Source organism: Anopheles stephensi, chromosome 2 (genome assembly GCF_013141755.1).
Source record: "Anopheles stephensi strain Indian chromosome 2, UCI_ANSTEP_V1.0, whole genome shotgun sequence".
Classification (NCBI taxonomy): domain Eukaryota; kingdom Metazoa; phylum Arthropoda; class Insecta; order Diptera; family Culicidae; genus Anopheles; species Anopheles stephensi.
The window spans coordinates 75,123,179-75,142,418 of record NC_050202.1 but is presented as its reverse complement, the minus strand read 5'-3'; the positions used below and the strand labels follow the sequence as shown (position 1 = coordinate 75,142,418).

Genomic DNA, 19,240 nt, shown 5'->3' with positions numbered 1-19,240 from the left:
ATAATAAGGCAGGAAATTAAATGCTGCTGCTGGTTTGACACGTGTGAAAAGCTAGAGCACATCCAAATGAACCAATGCACCCCGGGATAACCCTCTGGCCGACATTACAACGTTTTTTTTCTTCACAGTTTCAAATGAAGCAACAATATGGGGCTTTATGTTTCAATCGCAAAATTGATTGAAATAAATATCAATCATTAACTTTTCTCATCGGTTGCTCAAACAACACGTCCACCATCTGTTGCATGCCCGCACCATGCCCGTCGGGTTATCGCGTTTTTACTTGTCGTAGGTCTAACATCAAACGCATGGTAAATATTTGCTGGCAATTCTATTAAACCATTCCAAAAACTTCAACCAGCCACGTCCCGTTTTCCCCTTTTCCATCTCTGATGGAACCGCGTAATCCGGTGCATCGACGATATTCGACACAAGGCGCGCGGGCCTGTTGAACAGTGGAATTTTTGGGCATCTGGTTGCCCGTGTAATTGGAAACCGCGGCCCGTTTCCTCTGTGTTTTGTTGTTGCCACATACCGAACCGCCATACATATACCAGCCCCCAGCGGTTCCATAGAGTATATCGAATAACATTATTGGTTGGGATTAGCTTTGCCGCTTCTTCAATTCTTTCGCCATTAACAACAATGTATCGTCGCTGTAGTTTGACGCTCGAATACCGAGAGCAGAACGCACGAAAGGGGGGAAGGAAATGAAGCAGCGGTACAATACAAATCGGAAAAATCGATCGAAATCAAATCAAAACACACTGTAGTGGAATGAAATATCGTGCAATGGAGCTGCGAACACACATGGTGCGGCGGCGGAGCATTTGAATTTGAATGTTTCGTTTCGTCTGCACATGGCTTCAATTGTTGAATCTATCGACCGGCTAATGGGGTTCACCTAATGGGAGCCATTGCATTGTGGGGATCGAAGGTAAGTTAATTAATTAAAATAGAATTGTTTTGCAAAAATTAAAATTTGTTTATCCAACGAGAAATGAATGGAGCAAGTTGTTAAATAAATAACCAATTCATGTTTGAAGCAAGAACACACCGAGAAATTATGGAAAATTCCTTCAGGAAAATAACAGTACGTTCCTAACAGTCCATTTCCCGTATGCACTGGAACGAAACCGAAAACTGCCTTCGCCTTCGCAACACAACACAACAATCAATGATGAACTATTTCCTCATCAGCAATCATTAAAGCGACGGTTTTGCCTAGAACGACGCAAAACGTTTCCAGTTGGAAAAGCAAACCGGCTCCCCGTCGGTCGCGATAATTGGTGCACTACCCCCTTACTTCCGTGATCGATCGATGAAGCGATCAGCTATGGAAATGAACGCAATTTAAAAATAATACAGAAAACGCGTCGCTTCCTAATCAAAAGCAATGGGTTTTGTTGCCTTTTCAATTTGCTTTCGCGTGGACAACAACAGGTTGGTGGCACGTGGTTGAACGCAGTTCGCGCAAATGCATTCCACAAGCACGTTCTGCTAATACCGTGGGACAAAAATAGTACACACGCGTCACTGTTAGATTCTGCAAGCACTCAAAGTACGGGAAAAGATTGGACAAAGTGCATGTGCAGTGAAGGAAACATTTGAAAATCACCAATTCGTTGCTAACAATGCGTGAAATAGCTATTTAATTTAAAGTTTTATTATTAAATCTTTCTCTCGTCACGTTCAGTGGGTAAAGGGGAAAGAAAAATGGAATGAAAAATGAGCAGGAAACCAACCAGTGTTATCTTCTTATCTTAATTGTAGCCCATTAAAAGGAAAGAGGAAATAAAATTGAAGCTCATTTTCTTTTAATGAAATATTTTCCAATAAACTGATCTTAACACGCGTTAAATATTGCCGATGGAAGATTTAATTCTCGCAATGCAAATGAGAATAATTATCTGACTGGCGATAATTAATCTCTTTCAGTAATAACTTTACGAACATCTTCCACAAAGCGCTAAGTGACTGAGGTTCTTCCTAAAGAAAATAAACCTTCACGAAATAACTATAAATTGCATAAAGCCAACATTGGTAATCCTAGTGTTAGCCGTGTTCTTGCAGATTTAATTTCAGCCTGGCGTTTTGCAAACCATTTAAACACATTTGCAGCCCTGCATTTTTTTCGCTCTGTTTCGAACATCAAAGCACCACCGCCAGTTACAGGTTGCTTAATGTCTGCATTTAATGCGTTCCATATGTGCATCGAATCGTTGCACCGTGCGGTATAGCGGTGGAATGCAAGGCAGCAACAGCAAGCACGCGTTTTGCAAATGCGCCCGTGTTCGTTAAACGGATACAGGGTTCAGGAAGTGGAAGAATAAGAACGAAATCTTTTCCTTTCGATCGACGTAACACACACAACTATTTCTGTAACATGATTACAACGAAATCGATTTCGACCGCTCACAACAGCAGTAAAATTGGATTTGGAAGAAAACCCCGTACGGAAAAATCGAAGAGAGCGAGAGAGAACACACACGCACCCGGTTCTCCCTCCATCAGTCGATTTCGTCCCTCCTTGAGCGATTCCGATTCCGATGGTGGAAGAAGCAGTATTACACACCAAACGCCGAAACGCACGCCAAATGCCGCGCCGCCGTGTGTTATGAACGAGTGTGAAGAAGCAAATATGAAAATTACGAAATACTGTAAATTGTGTAAGTACTGATTAATCTTAGCGCCCAAGCCCGGTGGCGCACGCGGCCAGTCCGTGGTGTGAGTAGGCACGAAACGCGTTGTTTGGTTACCGTCGGCTATAGCCACGTTGCATCACTGCATATGCTGGGTGCCATGCCACATGCCCGGTGCATTCGATTCATGTCGAAGGGAACGCCACGCGACTTTAGACCAACGGACACTTCGCGGGGCGTTCGCGAGCAACAATGGCTGGACATAATAATGCCCGACCGTACCAGTAGGGTCCTCCCCCCCCCCCCCCATTAGGACATTGTCCCGATGATAGTGTGGCTGGCAGGCTGGACCCACACAAAAGGCTAATGGATCGCCTTCGTATGAAATATGACTATCATTACCGCGGCTAGGGACACAAGGGCAACACGGCTGCTTGATGATCCCGATGTTCAATGTTAATCGATGGCGTGAAATGGAGTTCGCATGCAGAAAGTCATTTGCTGGCTTTTATATGTGGCTCGCATAATTTCTATACAATTGACGGAGATGGAAATGTTGGCGGAGCTAGGCTGTATCAATCAAAAAGCCTAATGGACGTTTCAGATTGGGTTTCAGACTGCCTAATAACTCCTTCTGCTTTGTGGAGGGAAGCGAGGCTCTCATTTCTTCCCTAAACTGATGAAATAAAATATAATGAAAGTAATGTATATGTTATTACTTTATTGCCATTACGTCAATCTGCAACAGTCAAAGAATGTAAGACACCCATTAACCCATACCCGGTTAAATAACAGTACAAAAGGGGCATAATTAGAGCTGTTTTAGTAGACACAAAAACCACCCCGCTCGTTTTGTAGCTGAATTTACGATTCCAGGGCCCGTCCTTCCGTTGGACAAGGACGTATTCTTACCGCTCGGCAGGTTAAGCTTGGCATCCAACAAGCAGCCACTTGGCCTGATGATAACCAACTGTCCCGCCGGGGCAGTTGATAGAGCGGTCACGTTTAATTGGTAACTGCCAGCAATTAGAATAAGCATGCCCATGGAAAGACGCATTTTTTCACGAAGCAAAGCCCGCCTCTTGCCGAATAAAATCGGTCGCTCTTTGTTCCGCCGAGGTACACTGTTGGGCGGTGCAAAAATATAAAAATAAAATAAAAAATAACGCTGATTACACTATCCGGCTCGAAATGGAGTTCGGCTGGGACCCCGTGGAGTTCGGCTGGGACGACAGTCGGCAAGCAGCCGGACCGGACTTTGTGACACACGTGCGTGGAGGTGTCACACGCATGTGAGACCCTTCATTTCCGTTCCACTTTCGTCGTAACCTTCGGCATAACCCTTCCAAGGTTTGTTGCAACCGGTCAACGCCGGCATGGACGCGACGGCAACCGAAATGGGCAACCATGCCGTTCGATATCTTAATTCGACGAGACACCCCTGGTGCTGGTGTGCGGTGTGGAAAAATAAAATGACGAAAAACAAACAGCAGTTGACCGATATACCTTAACCCAGCCCTGAAGGATTTTGTTTCAACCCTGCTTGTGTTCCCCGCAGTGGTGCGCTGGGAGCAGTAATTTTGATGGAGAGTGCGTGAACCCATTCGTTCGATCACGTGAGCTGGTGCTTTTTGTCGTGCGCAATATGAAGCAATGCTCAGATGGTGTGTTAGTGTAGTTGCTAGCGGCGCTAGTTGCTGAGTTGTATCATCAAATCTCATTTTGAATAGGACTCTTCGCACGCTGGACTGATTTTACTAATATGCCAAAAGGTAATTTGTGTTAAGGAAGCTCCAGAAACTGGAAGACCAAGACCTTATGAAGTTTCTTCTAATCACATAAAGATTAAATCTTCACCTTTGGATGTTGTACCTAAACCCCAAACAAGGATCACCATAGACGTTTTAAGTAAAGATTTAAAAATAAATTCAGCAACCCCAACAATGTCTTCCAACAATCATCAACTATTCCTCAACATTACGCAGTGGTGTAATACTTTCGCTTTCCAACGCCGACTCAGCCAGCCACCGTCAACAACAAAACCTTCCTCCTACTGCACCCAACCACGCACGCACTCAGCCCCAACCCAAACCCCTCCTTTGGGGGGCTAGAAAATTTAAAGGAAAAGTTGTCACTTTTCACTGTCACAACATTTGTTTTCGCTTTTGCATTTTCTTTTCCCACTGGCTGGCGTCGTTTGCCCTGCTTGATGGTGGCCGCAAGAGCCGCATGTGTTTTTTTTTTTCGGGGGAGGCACGATTTCATCATATTTTACTCCGATTCCTGCACCGATGGACGTCCGATCGACAGCGAGCCGCGGGTGCATTTGCCAGTAAGGTGCCGGTGCAAGTTTGGCCACAGGCCAGAAATGGTTAAAGCACGGGTCGGCACTCGAGTGGCCCTGCTGGTGGTGAGGAACCGGGAGGGATGGGCTAGTGGCGACGAAGATCGAGCGATGGTATTGCAGTAAGGTGCATTCACACTGCACACGGTACACATTCGCGATGTGCATCGTAAGTGTATTTTTAGTCGGCGAGCTACAACAAGCTACGGCAGTGCACAGGTGAACCATGTGCCAGGCGTCATACGATCGTGAAAGTAAACGTGATGTACATCGAGGAAGATGTTTTGGGAGGGTTTCGCTGCTTTCACACCGCCGTTCGGGGGAGTAATTGCGCCGTCCGTTCCGATGCATCAGTGATAGCCGTTATGAAGGGAGAATGTTGAACATTTATTTTATTCTCGCGTGTTGTAACATTTTACACAAGATTAATTTGGTAAACGTTAACTTCGGACTCAAAATAGCGTTCCCTGTTTTAAGGGATAGCGAAGAGTTGGCATGTCTTATTCACAGCTTTTTGTCTTCGGATGTCTTGACCATACCGGTAAAAGGTCAAGTAGGGCGTCAAGAAACACAAAAAAGAGAAGAAAAACGATCTCCAACTCCACCTGACGAGCGAGAAAACAAGTGGCAAAAATGTTCTATTCCAGTTTCGATTAGACAACCGTGAAGCCGATAGCCTTCGCTTCACTTAACGCAGTAGTGTGCCACACGTTCGGCAGCCCTAAGCAGCGGTGGTACGACCATTAACGAAGCCGGTCCTTCTCGGTTGGCATTAGTTCTTGAGCGGCTCTCGTCAGGCTCCAAGCGTCACTTCGAGGTATGGTGGGGGCTTCATAATACGAAGAAATAAAATAAATAGCTTCACATGTGTCTTTTTGCATTGCTCAAGGTAAGATCACGGCAGATTTTGAAGGTTGATCATTTGTGCAGAACCAATGGAGAGAGAGAGAGAGAAACCACACTAACGGTGAGTTCGCAAATAGCTGGAACGCTCCAAATGTGTTTTAAGTTGATTAATCGGTGAGTCCTTTCACAAAATTAAATCAATTTACTAACCTTTTCCCAAAACCTTCCAACCTTCGGCCATGTTCAATTATAGATTACCAGATGCTTTCTAAGAACACACGAAATCAAGCGTGCGCGTAGCGAATGGCAGCACAAAAAACGCCACGAGGCACGTTTTAACTTTAATTACCAACCATCGCAGTCAACCGTCGAGGACACCCCACGTGGGTTCCTCGATCGTAACCGGCCTTGCACTTGCTGTGGCTGATGAAAAGTTCTACCGCACCACGTCATATGTGTCGCAGTCTCGGCCGACCAACCACAACAGTGTGCAATGCAACCAACACGTCACATTTTCATTCAAGCTGCCTTATTTGCGGATCTAAAAGATGACTAAAGAAAATATTGTTTTTCGGAGGATTTTAGTGCAACTGTTTGTTTGGGAAAGGATCCAAATCCCGCCGATTTGCGGCCCCAAAATCAAAGCAGAGCGTCGACCCAACACAACCACTGGGATGAGCTCATCCGGCACTAATTAAACGAACGGGCCCCCCCGCCTAAAACGAGAACGTAAACAGTTTTTATTAATGCTGTCATCAGCTCACGGACCACCTTCTTTCTTGAAGTACCAGGCACGTAAGAAGAGATTGGTAGAACGTCCCCGCCAGCGGTGATGTTATTCTTTGAGCTGTTGAATCAACAAAAAATATTTGTTATTTCCTGGTTACCGTGCCGGCTTGAAAAGGGGTGTGCTTTTGCGATGTGGTTGCTGCTACTTTTGTAGCTTTCCTTGGTAGGTAGGTGTAATATTTTTTTCACCGTACCTCAGGTTTGGTTCGGTCTTTGCACAACGTTCTTCCTGTTCTATGGCGAAAATCCTAAATAATAAGATCTTAGCAAACGTTTACGATCACATCCAAGTGCCACATAAACAGACGTATTTGGACCACGGCACCCAGTTTTCATAGGCCATCTCTCCCACCTGGTTCGGCTTTATTGTGCTCATTTTGGACCCCTCAACGCCACAACCGAGCTGGTGCAAAGATACCGGTTTCTTTGGTTATGTGTACCCTGGCACAACGAGGCGGAGCACCATGTGCTAGAACGCAGCTCGCTCATGTGTGAGAATGCGTGGCGTTGGAACCTAGAACAACAGCCAAAGCGTGTAAGCGTAGCCGAGAACCGCCAAGGTCAACCTCTTGTCAGCGTACAAAACTGCAATCACAGGGGCTTGAGGTAGCTGCTGCTGCTGCTGCTGCTGCTGCTGCTGCTGCTGCTGCTGCTGCGCTCATGTTAGTTTGTAGCGGTGGTTGTACCAGCAGCTACAACAACGCTCTACTACCATCATTAGATGGTGTTAGTTTGCAGTGATATCATTGCATCGGGTGGTTCCGTCTGCGCACCAGCTGTGGTCAATAGCAACGACATTCCACTGTCGGTCGGTCGGGTGTGACGCCCCCGATGATGTACATGCAATGGACTATGAATTAAATATAAAAATCTGACTTTTTATTTCCCTTTGGCAAGACTACCTTCGGAGAACTGAACTTGCCGAAGAATTCTCAGAATGATAGAATCCTCAAACATTAACTCGAGGATAAAAAAGTAGCGAAAATAGTAGCTGTTGTAAAAACACAAACTTGGTTCGTTTGAAGATATTTATCATTATTAAACTGAATAAGTCTGGAACCAAACTCGGGGAACCTGTTTAGTCTTAATCGAAGCATCCATTCCTACATAGACACACTGCTGTAGAGCGGTAAGCTCGGTTATCTTGTTATCGTCGCAAATAGATTGTGTTAGAGCTTGTGAAGTTCAGGTCAACTATGATCAGATTTTTGTGAGGTGTCAACATCAAATGTGATTAATATCTCCCTCACCAAAAACAAGGGAAACTTTTTCCGAAGGTTCCTCCAAGCGAATTGCATACACCCGGCTATACATTTCCGGAAAACCACGAATCAATGGTCCCATCGATGCACATGACAGAGTGTAATATGATAACTGCAAGCTGAACTGCAATCGCAAATTGAAACCTCCCGTCGAGGGTACCTGGAGCTCCCGGAGTGGTTTATTCGTTACTGGGACCACCAGAATCCCGTGGGACGAAGAAGTGCGAAGAATTAGGGTGATTATTTTCGCACCTGACATTCCAGGCCCAGTGCGGTCTTCATCGTGTGAGTGCAAGACATGTGGAGGTCATGTAACGGCATGTTGAACGTTATAGCGCACAAGTGCAGCGAACAATTTCTTAAGAATCGACAATGTTTTACTTTTATGTTTACAATATCCATGAGAATGCACTTTAAGCCCCGAGTTTACGGTCTGGTAGCGAGCGCGGTGATTGTCGTATGGCGTGCAACGAGGAGTCCACCAGCGCACAGGCACCAGCCTTTAAACCCGTCGCTCGAAAAGGGATTGTGAAGGTTGGGGTGCGCGAAGTGCAGTTTTTACTGCTTACGGGCTAGTAAAAATCAAGCTCCATTTATGATGTTTGCATTTGCGTGGGAACCACGGATTATTTACCGTCCCATTGGCATGCGTTCAGACATTCGTTGAGTCTCAGGAGAAATTGTAAAACGTTAACAAAAAAAGCAATAATATTATAATTCTTTAAGAAACAACACAGCCATATTTAAAGACGCCATCTTTGGAAGCTTTTAGTTCTACTGGTTTGTGCCATTCATTGTCCATCACGTCCATTAACCAGATAGCTTTTAAAGATCACTCAACAAAGCCACAGACACACACACACACACAAAAAAGGTTTCCAATCGATCTTAAATAAGTTACTTAACCTCGGATGAAGATGTTGTTGTCCTTTCGCTTTCGATTGCGCTTGCAAACGTGTGAGGTGTTCTCATCTCATCACAGCGTCATCATTGAATGCAAACATGCCGCACACGGGGGGAGGGGCACAGTCCCGCGTCCAGACGACTGCCTAACCGCACATCACCACCGGGCGCTTTGTTTCGTGGCCCCAAGTGTGCAAATGAGTGTGATATTTTCATTCGACTAGTCGTTGGCTTTTCAACTCTTTACAGCAATCTTGGAGGCCGGTGTCCGCGGACTCAGGAAGCGATAATTAACGCTAACCGGTGCTAATTAGTGGCCGGTGGTAAAATTTCAGTTTCAACCGCCGCTGCCGGGGCTTCAGCGGCACGGATCAGTGGCTCCGGCGGCGTACTGCCGCTGATACATGACCGAGCGACGATGTACAAACCATTTTTTTTTCACCACCGCATATGAATCGTAAACCGTGGCGTTAGCATCTTGATGTCACTAGCCGAAGCCCACATTGCCTCACGCAATACGCAAAACGATTGTGTGTGTGTGTGTGTTGATTTCCTTTTTTTATATACCCATTTGCTATTATTCGCTCGTGTAGCGAGCTAGAACGCGAACAGAGGAGGAAATCCGGTCAGGGTGCAATGGAATCGGAACTATTCGCGAAGGTTGCGCGTGGCGCACTTTGCACAGAAAAAGGGTCAAGAAGGGGCATTTTTCACGCGTGCAAATCCATGCACGCATCGCCGTCGTGTCGCGCTGCGGACGAAGCGAAAGCGTCATTATGGACATTAGAAGAAGGGCCAATTTGTATCGCTAAAGTGACACGTCGCGTCCGAGAGACCTAGTGAGTATGGTAGTAGTGAGGCGAACCAGTTCCAGGATTAAAAAAGGTAACCAAGCTCCGAGTGTAAAGGATATTAATTGATGCTCTCTGGTGTGAAGTAGTGGGCATCTCATCTTGCCTGGGGCGAAATTCCAATACGAATTCTTTATGTTGGGATTTCCCGAAAAAAAAAACTGTTGACTATCTTGCCGAGAAGCAGATTTCAGTCACGCATTTTAACAAATGGGAAAAATATGCTTATTTTTTCTTTGTTCTTACAAAGATCAGAAACTTTTGTAGAAGTTCAGAAAAAAAACCCTGAGATCAGTCGAGAAAAACCAGTCACAAGCTGCTAACTAAACCCGTTTTTATCTTAATTTCTATTTATTGTTCTACGAACTCATCGGCTTCTCAGGTAATCGATTGTAAGAGCTTTATGCTTTTCTACCGGAGGTGGTTTAAGAGATCGGAATGTTCCAAACCAGTTCCAGCTGGGTGATGTTTCCACCTTTGACGATGATCTCGAAAAACCCGTCCCTAGGTCGTGCCTCTCCATTCAAGCGCGTTCAATCCTAATCCATCGTTTCGAAATCGAAAAGCAAACATATCACCTTTCGACCACTTCTAGGCCATTTATGCTTCCAGCCGCTATCGTCAGGTCAGCACTTACACCTCAGCATTTCTGGTGCGTTCGGTATACACCGTTGCTTGCAACCGTACAACACTGGAGCATTATTTTGGTGTGAAGACTTTGGCCTTCAGCGAAGTAGCGAGACATCAGTTGCCTTCCTAGTGGTATGAAATATGGTGCAGAGTACTAGGCCTCAAAGAAAATGTCAGACTAACAATCTTAAACACTCAAAAGTCAAAAGCGTAAAATTCCTATGGAATTTTCTACGAGCAGATGGTAAAAATCTCTTCAGCGATCTATGCCTGAACATTCCGCTTTATAGCTGATGATCACATCCTGAAAGGTATCCAAAAGCTAGCACCAGACCAGCATCTTTTATTCTATTGCTTCTACTAGCTATTCCAGCTAGCCAAAATCGTGGGAAATTCTGCCCATTAATATAATTTCGTAAAGCTCACAGGCCCCCACAAATTTGCATAAAATCTCGTTCGTATATTTTACTATCGTTTCAAGAATTCGACCCTTTTCAAGAATATACCAACGCTACGAGCATCACAGCCTACGGGGCTAACCAATAAAAAAAAGCACCCTGCGTAGCTCCACGTGCTGTGGACCCACTAATCCGACGGCACCACGTTCCAGGCGCACGCCGCTCGCAGAGTCCATATTTATTTTTTCTCTCTAGACTTTACCCCCATGGAACCGTTGTCGAAGAAGTCGCCACACGACAGGTTTACGCGGGCTTGGCACTTGGGCACTCGCGATCGCGAGAAGGTTACCAATTCGATGGGGCCGGTCGGTCGGTCGGTCGGGTTAGTTGAATCATATACTCGTGTGAATGCAGCAGCCCTGCAGCGAAGTAAACAGGAAAGAGGAAAAAAATCAACAAACCGAATCGAACACAACACAAAACCTGCAACCCACCACCAACACACAGACCAGAGCATGCGCGGGCAAAACTCGCGATCAGTTGCTCGTGGACGAGAGAGCAAATATGACAACGGAAGAGTGGGAAGTTGTCCGGTGTGTGGATGGGATGGAGCGAAGTTGCCGGGATGCTGTTGTAAAACCAGATTTCAAATTGTGTCCAGCGTTAGCCAAACGGTGCTATGACGTGGGGAAGTTGTATCGGCTAACGGCTTCCGACCATTCGAGGATGCGTGCTCTATTGGGACAGAGCGCATGCCGGCAGTGTTGTTCAAATTTTGGAATGAACAAGATTTTTAACAGCTTGACTGTTGGAGCACCATAAAAATTGTATTATGATCGCGGAACTGATCGAGGCTGCAGTGTGTGTGTGTGTTTGAAGAATTCATCAGCAAGGAGCGATCATAATCTAGTTTGCTCTGGATACTAGAGGGCCTTTTTCTTCTTCCGGAATTAAGGCCAATTAGTGTTAATTAGTTTCCTATAGACAAAAAATGACCACTGTCCGCTTCCTACAACATATGTAGATGACACAGCGATGATACGACCAAACAAGACTTTCTTCGGTAGATCATCCGTTCATCTTCGTCTGCCCAAAACGGGAATGGGGAATATGCCGGACACAACGCAAACCGGTCACGATTATTGATGGAGGTAATGGTGCACAGTCCCAACATTCGGTTCGGTTTCCCTACGCCCCGGTACTTCTAAGCACAATTGCGTGCCACCCGGTCTAAATCCCTTCCGCCAAGCACAGGGCCATAAGCGCATCATCACGGGGTCCACGGAGTCTCGTGCCGTTCGACAGAAAAAAGAAAGGCCACACATCTGCGACGAGGTCTGGTCTCGTCGGTCTGGCGTACCACGATCGAACGTTCGCCGAAAGAGAATGTGGTGCTGCCATGTGTTGGTGCGAGAAAAACCGGGAAGTGCTCTGGCCCGAGGTGGATTTCTAAACAGTTTGGGCATGCTTCGTAACGCCAACATAAAGCGTATGATGATCAGATGTTTTCTTCGCATGTCGTGGTGAGTGAACAGCTGGAATGTCTCAGCCAGGTTAGAATAATGATGCTGCGTGGCACAAGTGTCTAGCGTTACTATAGACAGTGTGTATGGCATTTCGTACTTCAAGCAGAATAATCTTCAAAATTAAATCGAAAACTGACAGCAATACGGCCAGGCCGTTCTTTATGAATAAAAAAAAATTGAAAACTGACGATTAGTCCAAATATTTACACCATAACTTGACTTTTTTCTTAAATGGATACAGTACAATCGTTTGCAGCATATTACACAGGAAGATCTTTATCGATGGTTGAAAACGAACTCTTGCAAAATTAATAGTTATGCACTTACTTCAGTGTACAGCAAAAAGAAAGGGGAAAAGATACCAGCTCCTATTTCAAAAATTAAGCTGGTGTTTGTTAAGGGAAAATTTAACACAAATTACGACGTACTGAAGCGTCGTCAGATATTACACTCTCCGCTTCTTCGATGACAGGGATGTTATGGCACACGGACGGCACACGGATGTAGTAGTAGTCAAGTCGTGGTTTTCGATGCTATCCACATTTACACCGAGTCGCAATCGTCGTATATAGACGGAAGCTGGATCTACTACCAGCTATTGACACGCAAACACTTGTCGCTGTATAGGTAGTACGCTAACGATCAGATCACTCGTCGGAGGATGGGCAGCAAATGTCAGAAATGGCGTTTCGAAGGGGAACAGATTATTTTTAGTATCTTCGGCACGAGAACGGATAGGTAAGGCAGAAGATATCGTGCCGCATGCTGCTACAAATTCGATCGTTCGATTTTCCGCTTCAGCTGGCTTATAATTCACGCGTCTGAAAGACTCTTCAGGGTTTGCACTTTATCACGTGAGTTGATCTATCTTTTCTTCACACTTTGATAAAACACTTTACAGTAACCTACACCAACACCCGAAAGGTCACAAGGATGTGCGTAGTACACGCGCAACATCGAACCAGAACACACGCACACGGATCGTAAGGGCCTCGATCAAACCACTCAACCACACACAGACACTCACTCACACGTACTTTTAAACGCACTTGTATGGCAGATAGCAAGGATAGAAAAGGATCGGGATTTTGGAAGAGCAATATCTCCTTGCACGGGTCGGATCTTATTCTTTCGCCTTCAATTTTTGCAGTCACATCGCACTGGGTTAATTTTGTTTAGCTAACGAGATAGGAATAATATAGCGTTATATTCTTTGTATATTTTCACTTCAAAAGGTAGTTTTTTGTAGAGAAAAAAAAGGCCTTAAACAGTGTATGTGTCCTTACGGACATCTAGCACAACACTAACGTTCGGAAGGGGTGATTCTGTACCTCGAAGATCGCACAGCACAAGTAAACTAGAGACGTATATTTATAGCAAACAGTGAGAACGGAAGGATATCCAACACACGATACATCATGAAAGGGAAAGAACTGACGTGCTGCAGTAAAATGGTCTGATTGTCTGACAGCGTTTAACATACAACACAACCGGTAAATGCTGCCACAGCTTACGTTTGTGTACGTGTTGTTATCTCGAGCTATGGCACAGAGGGAAACGCAGCCAGAAGGGAAAAAAAGCATCAATGTCGATCATCAGCCCCAATCGCGCGACGAAAGCCACTCGCGAGCCAGATAGAGAAAGAGGAGCACAGTCGTCGTCTAACTTTCACTTGCGAAAAGAGCGTACGGCATATATGCTCACCGGGCGGACTCCAAACGCTCTCGTTTGTTCGGGCTGACGATAACGGCAGACCGATGCGCCGCAGAGATCTGCAGAAATAGCAGCAAACACACTGTCGTCATCAGTGTTGTTGACTCGATCGCATGCAACACAACCAACCGAGGCAAACAAAACCGTTAGGCCCTCCTAGACCAAGAAATGCGATCCCGTCCGCGTGGAAAGAGAAACCCCGCCCGGACGGACACGAAACAAAGTATGAGTGGTGGCATCGGAAGAAAAAAAAAGCTGATGGTAACGACCCGCGCGCGCGCGCCTTTAGACGCAACTCACACACACCGAATGCCGGATCAACATGAACAGGCGAAAAAACACTAACAGCAACATGGAGCGCGACTGACAACTGCATAGCATATTCGCATTTACGCTTTAAATCCTAGCCTGCACTAATCGGTCCGAAAGGGGGTGAACACTGTATCATTTGATATGACAATCATCCCGAAGCAGGGAGCTGTCACTACACATCTTAATGCAAACACAAAAATCGCACATGCGGTTCCTGGATGGTCTCACACACAGACACTTCCGCCCGTACAGAACACCTCACACAACTATGCATCAGGATGCGAAAGATTCGGCAGACGGGTTTATGGTCACGTTGGAGATCGTTGAATCGCTTGACCCCAGATTTTACACCTTCTTTTTTGTTGCACACTTTATCGGGCACTTTTTCGCAGCGTTTACAGTTGCCCGTGTAAAACTCCGATACGGCGGGAGTATCCGATCCGGATCTCAGGACAGAGATATAGCATAAAAGCACATACACACACACATAAAAAAAGGAGTAAAAAAAAGAAGTCCAGACAGAAACCCGCGAAAGGAATGGCGAGTCTTTACTTGCGAGAGAGGCGCTAGCGTTCGTTGGAGCAACTGGTTTGAGACTAAAATGCGTGTTTGCCGTTCGAAAATGTTTAATAGCTGCGCGAACGCTCTCGGGGGGTCTCGGTAGTAGCACGATCGTACGACGATCGGTTACCGGTCGGGTTGCCCCATCATCTGCAAGCACGAACCGCAAAAGCTTACGTTCGGGCCGAACAGTTTCTGTTGGTGCGGTGCGCGAAGCTTTCGGCTGAGATCGTGGTGCACTCGCCCATCGGTGGTGCCCCATCCAGCTGAGTTACTTAAGACGCACGGGCAGAGCTTTTTTACCATGTGATTCGTTGCCACTCAAGCGTAACGCGAATGCGTGCGCGAATCGTAAAGTTAGGAAAACTTGGAGGAAGCTCTGTGATGCGGTTCTTGAAATGCAAATGATTTGCAATGATCATTAAGGTTATTCAATTACTTAGATGCATTTAATATTTTATTACATTATCAGTACGGATTTATAGCTCGGTTTATGGGACATAAATGTCAATAAATTGAGCTTCTGGAGCAGTTATCAGTAGGCTTAGTCTGCCTACAGCTCAAGCTAAATGTCAAATGCAGCGTGGGTTGTAAGTTTTACTGGTGTTTTCTTTAGAATTAATTCTATACGAAGCATAAAATATTCGTCTAATCGCAAAACGCTTTTTAGCACCGTTTAAACGTCACCTTGTCGGGCCAAGACAAAAAAATCAGTTCAGTAAAGATACTATCAACAACACAAAAACCTAATCAACAATCAACCTACATACTGAAACTGAAGAAAATGGTTAGATTGTTCAAAATGGTAGGCGAGAGCACCTTCACCAAAGTTAGTCATGATTAAAGAAGCAGTAAATTCTAGGGAGCAGTAGCTTAGAAAACCTCCCGACACAACTGGTTTCCATGTGCAGCAACGGAAAGTGAAAGGTAATTCACGTGAGGCAGGTCACAGCCAAACGGTCACTCGACTCACTAGCGCCACCACTCTATCTGAACCGATCTCGCAGCATAAAACGGTAGGACGGGGAGCAAAAATCTATTCGAGGCACACCACCAATATCTCTTTCCCGCTTCATACCTCTTATGCTCCGTCTCCCGTAACCCGAACGGTGTGTCAGTTATAGCCCCATAATGCAGCCACCTACCTAGCGATAGAGTGTTGTTCTCACGCAAATTTGAGCAATTTGTTCACTCGATCGTGAGCTTCGATCTCACTGCTTCCAACAGCCGGTAGATGGGGCTTGTGTGTGTGTGTAAGTAGGTGAGCCTCATCGCAAAATTATCTTACAAAGCGAATACAAAATAGCCGAGTGGGTCCGAGCGCGTAGGTTTCTAACTTTGTTTAGCTAAAACCTTGCGAAAGGCCTATCTGTTTTGCTATCTGTCACGTTCTGACAAGCGCTAAACTTTGACAAATTGTCCGTTAAAGAGTTGTTAGTAACTACTCTTAAGATTGAAGAACTCCTGTTGAGAGTGTAAATTTAGAGTTGTAAATAAATGTCGGAAATAATAATATTGCAAGAACTACCACGATTCGCGCGTTTCCTTGAATTTAGAATGCCATTAATATGGGCAACGACACTTGATTGACAGCTACGTATAATATTGGACAGATCACCAAATTGAATTGCATGACATGCGTTTATTGGAATGGCTTTAATAAGCAGATTGACCGGATAGCGCTAGTGCAAATATTCGTGATTCGTTAGGATAAGGTCCATTTTAATGCATTAGTTTTGTAGGGTTAAGTTATAAAAAAAACCTCTTTTGAGGGAGGTCTGGTTATTGAGGCGATAACTGCTTTCCGGACCTTTACTCCATATCAAGGACTCGCTATCGGGATACGTAATATAAATAATTTTATATCATATAACGATTACTGAACCATTATATGGCCGACACTACCTAGGAGCTCGTCAAGCTAAGACTAAGAAGCAGACTCTTTTCAAATTTTAGTTGTCTAGGATAACTAACCGAGCTATAAAATATTTCATTGTAATTGAAATCTCTCACAGCAAAATTTAATAAAAAATTATAAAACTCAAAATTATACATGCTAATCGTCAATTATGCTACGGCATAATAATACCATAGAAGGTACTCGGTAATACAGTCATCTATTTAATTGTTTGTTTTCATCGGCCATAAACAACGACATTAACGTGACGCAGCCGCAGTGCAAAAGAGACAGCAAACTAACCAACGTAAATGCAAAAACCCTAGTATCATCCGGTGATTAATTCTTCCACTTGCGCCGCGATTTACTGGTCAACCGTTTATGTTGCGGAGCACTGGGCACATCGTTTCGGGTGGTAATCGCGCTGGGCCCTTGATCCTTGAACGATAAATAACCCTTTCCGCCCGTTATCCTCTTCTGCTCCAACCGGGCTCCAACCACGCTCTAAATGTTAATCATCTCAACAATGTGATCCCTCACACCACGTCCCCTACCACCCCCCCCCCCCTCCGGCAGCGATCGTTGGGTGGAGAGGGCAATGACGATGATTATTTTTCTTCTACTCTTTTTCACAGACATCTTCTCGAGAAGCTCATTCGAAAAAGGTCAAACTCGGTGCACAGAACACCTTCAGGAAGCGCACGAGGGCATCGCGGCGTGTTGCTTCGGTGCGCAGCCATAGCATCCCTTTTTGCGCATCGTATCTCCCAAATACGCGAAGGCAACGCACGATTCGTGGCACGCGCACGTTGGCCACCTTCGCCGCGTCGTGATTAATCATTTTCCGGTGCGAACGATACTGGTGGACCGACGCTTCAGTCGTTTTGCACGGCCGCATGTCGGATCGGATGTGATATTGCGGATATTGGCAGCTGCTGGGTTAATTAATCAAGCAGTTGGACCTGTCTTTCAATCAGTCGTTGAGCGAGTGCTTGAAGCTTTCTGTTTACGATGGATCAAACCATCTCTCTGTAAGCTGAAAGCTTTTAACGACGTGCGATAGTGTAATTTATTAGCGGTAATGTATCTGGAGCTAGTGTAAATATCGCCTTCAACTTCAATACAGAGTTCCATAGGTCACACCACAAGTGTACAGATGCTTAAAACAATAAGCGATTTAGATATAACACTCAATCTAGACAGCAGATGGTTTTAAACATAGAGACCCTTGTTTTATGACCTGAGAGCCACTGAACCTGAATGAACATCGTAAACATCGAATGCACTTCCAAATATCCAACCAGTAGTAAATAATCGTACCAGAGGGACCCGCACAACAGATCCTATCGGTGTCCATCCATGTGACGAAACAAAATAAAGACAGCAAAAACCAAACGGCAGAGTTCTCCAGCACCGAGAATGTTGTAACAACGTTTCCGGAACCGGAGAATGTTTTCAAACGCTACACGTTGCATGTCGGCCGTAAGTTGCATGGGCACATTCCACGATACAAAAAAAAAAAAAAAAACTCAGCTCATTGCACACTGCCAATAGCAGGCAATAAATCTTGCCCAACTGACAGGTACAACAGTGCAATAAAGCTCTTCGCCAAGGGGACGGACGGTTCCCGGGAGAGAAAGTGGCAGCCCCAAACGGTGAACAACTCTATCCTACTGTAGCTTCATTTGCATGGCCCCTTCGGAAGTGTTGGTCGGAACAACATAAACCCAACAAAAAAAAAAAAAACGAAAAACGAATCCTTTCCCAAAACAATGGACTGAAGAACCAATGTCCAAAGTATCTGGCTCGACTGTTGTTGCTACTGCTGCTGCTACCGCTACTGTGTTTTCATCATAATCGCTCGTCTGCAGTGGATCAACCTGCAAAAGCACTACACTGGCAGAACGGACGAACGGAGCTTTTATTTCCACACGATAGCCTCAACCCATTCATACCGGCGCGAACCGCATTAAGCGTGGCTTTTATGGGAATTTTCACACCATAAACAAACGTGCCAATGGGTCGAAATGGTGTACATCTCATCGCTGCCAGAAACTCCACACGTAGTCCCATGCCCCGGTACGAGCTGCAACTGAAGAATGCAACTGGACGACAATGAGCTGCTCAGTTACATCGGGTTCCCTACCCCGGGGTTTGTTTATCGATGATGATGGGATCGAGGGAACGATATCGTAAATGGTCCGGAGCTCGGGATATCCTTCCTGATGTTGACCCTGAGTGCCATGGTGCTTACCCCTACGGAGAGATGCCATGCGCGAATATACCGGACGCCAGTGCATGCGGAAGAATTTTCGGTATGCTACCGTCCTCGTAAATGGCGACGGTTACACTGCCCAGTTGCACTTGCTTTTGTCTTTTCCATCGATTTGGGCCACTGAATAACGTGGCGCGTTCCTACACTTTCGTTGTTTGTGGCGTGTTGTTTTTTTCTTTCACCGTTTGCTGCATCGCATACCGCACGGTACAGCTCGTGTCCAGATGCAAACCGCGTATGGTCAGCCGGGGGAGAGGCGGGGGGGGGGGGAGAGCTTTTGTTTTGCCAGAC

The 19,240-nt window shown here is 45.5% G+C and overlaps 1 protein-coding gene across 21 annotated transcripts in view; it reads right to left on the bottom strand.

Annotated features, from left to right (window-relative positions):
• The window catches only part of LOC118507636 (TLD domain-containing protein 2), a 104,428-nt gene that overhangs the window by 48,108 nt on the left and 37,080 nt on the right, over positions 1 to 19,240 (bottom strand). For 11 of the 21 annotated variants that reach the window (XR_004905679.1, XR_004905680.1, XM_036046369.1 and 8 more), the window contains exon 1: positions 12,519 to 13,370. The exons of 7 other annotated variants lie outside the window; for them this stretch is intronic. The gene's annotated coding sequence lies outside the window, so the exon portion shown is untranslated. Of the gene's footprint in view, positions 1 to 12,518; positions 13,371 to 13,522; positions 13,542 to 14,567; positions 14,747 to 14,768; positions 14,843 to 19,240 lie in introns of those variants that run through there. 3 more of the 21 variants (XM_036046363.1, XM_036046364.1, XM_036046365.1) reach the window with 3 other exon arrangements.